This window comes from Engraulis encrasicolus, chromosome 22, assembly GCF_034702125.1.
Source record: "Engraulis encrasicolus isolate BLACKSEA-1 chromosome 22, IST_EnEncr_1.0, whole genome shotgun sequence".
Lineage (NCBI taxonomy): Eukaryota > Metazoa > Chordata > Actinopteri > Clupeiformes > Engraulidae > Engraulis > Engraulis encrasicolus.
Genome location: NC_085878.1, coordinates 17080154 through 17082556, shown reverse-complemented (window position 1 = coordinate 17082556; position 2403 = coordinate 17080154).

Here is a 2403-nt window from a genome sequence, read left to right as displayed (position 1 = left end):
CGCTTGATAGCCAACATTCCTTGACCTTCGTGCAGCACACCAAGTTAGAGGAACTGGTTCATTTCTGAAAACCTCAACAGTTCCTCGAGCTCCACACTCCTCCCTCATTCCTCCTCTTTGTCCTTCATCACTTGTAAACAAGCAAGGGGTGAGGGTTTCGAACATGGGCCAATGTGAAAAAATATAGTCAGTGTGAAAAAAAAAGCAGGAAACAAGCTGGAGAGAGAGGGGGAAGGAGGAAAAACAGGAATGAGGAAGCAAAGGTATGGATAGCAGGAGGCGGAGGAGGATGGAGGAGCTGGCCGGCAACCAAGGAGCGTGGGGTTTGGCAGGAGCAGCACCATGCCCGAGGGCAGCCGGCGGCTACCAGAGCCCTGAGGCTCCCAGAGGGCCATTCAAGGACCTGCGAGGACGGACACCGGGCCATCTGCCAGCAGACGAGACGCGGCCGGCTCTGGAAAAGGCTCGACTCTTGGTCAGCCGGCCCCACAGCAAACCGCCCGTGAAGTGAAGAGCTGACCGAAACAGAATTCCAGCTGCGCTCGAATGACGTCAGGACTGCCCACCACTATCATTAGCACATTCAGATGGCGTGCGGTCATGTCATCCAGACCCCAGGGTACTGTGAGGGTGCCCTCTGATAAAGCATGTAATAAGCCCGCCCGGCCATGCAAGTGCTTTTAGGACCTGGGCCAGAGGTGTCCAGCCCACTTGCCTGTTTCGCTCATGTCATACGTACCATACTGGAAATCTCTTTCATCACCTCGCTTTTTTTGTCTACAGCGAGGCATTTGAGTATGGTAAATAAGTAATGACATCCCACACCGAGGCCCCCGGTGCCAAAACCAGCCTTCAGTCTTAATCCCAGAAAATTATAGTGTAACATTGGACAGGCTCTGCGGCCACTACGGCTCACTGTATCTCTGTCTGCCAGTGCAAGTTTAAAACTGGCCCGTACTGTGTTTATCTGAATTCATAGTGTATTTCTTATGTGCATTTGACTTTTTTAACCCAACTAATTTCTCCCTCTTCTCGAACTCTAAAACTTTATCTTGTTCTGTAAGCAGGTGCATTTGGAATTACCGACCGCCCAACCAGCCAGCCATGCGAGGAGCCACATGGAAAAGAGCAAAACTGCACTGTGGATGCGAGGTGGCATATTGCTATGTCTCCTGAGGTCTTTCCCACACAATAATCCATTGTCTCCCGTAATGCTCCAGCTCTGGTTAATATTAAGTGCTGCAAAGTCATATAAAGGCAGTAGCTCGCTTGATCTAACACTTTCACCAAATTTTTGCGTCCCTGTGTCATATAGTCATATATATATATATATATATACACACGTCCCTGCATTTAATTTGTCAATACTTCAGACGTGCCAGCTTTCAGAAGGGGAAAAGAAACAAGGAAGGGGGGTGGGCACGGGTAGACGCTGCCGCTCTGAAGTGGAATGTTTGGACAGAACTCTCTCTTTCATCCGCCATTAAAATTTCCCACACATTTCTGTCAAAACAGTCCCTTCAAAGTCCCTGTCAGACATGAATCTACATCAGAAACTCACTTACCCAGCCATCCTGTGGGCAAACATTACTTACAGCTGAGCAAACACATCCAGACAGAACCAACCATACATCACAGAGGGGTCTATTTTCCTCCTTTAAGTTGGTCAAAGCGCACATTACATAGATCTGTATACATAAATTTCACCCGTTCAGTCCTCAACAGTGACTTGCCACTCGGTAAGTACCTTCAATCAAAATCAGAGTTTCTATAATACTGTAATCATAGACGTCAAATGCCCTGGCTCAGACAATTACTTGAAATAATACACAAACATAATGATATGAATTAAGAGCTACAGTTGATGTCACATTATATACAACTGTCCAGTATTACATGTGGTAAGGCACACTGTAAGCCTAGACAATCATTTGGGCACATTTTTATCCCTAGGGCAATCAAAGCCTAATGAGTATCGCAGTGTGAATACATTAAAAATGTAGAGTTGTCTTATGAACCTTCAATTCTCGGGACACTAGTTTGATGTAATCATCTTTGTGGCCTGGGCCAAAGGTATTCCAACCTTTGGGGTCAAATTTGTAATCATGGGCACAACCCCCTGCCCTCTTTTTAATTAAACAGCCTCTTATGCCCATGCACTCTCCTGCGTGCACATGAAAACACTGCAAAGTGTTTTATGAGCTTGGTGATGGATTACCAAATCGCTGTAGTTGCTAAGAGACAATTGATTGTGGGAAAACAAAGGATAAGAAAATTAGAGTCAATTTCTGTGAATGCATCACTGACAAAGTAGTTCAGATACCCCAGGAGCCAGTGACTATGGGTTATGTTTAATATTGTATTTGTTTTTGTGAAAAAAAAAGAAATTTAAATCCTCCGTAG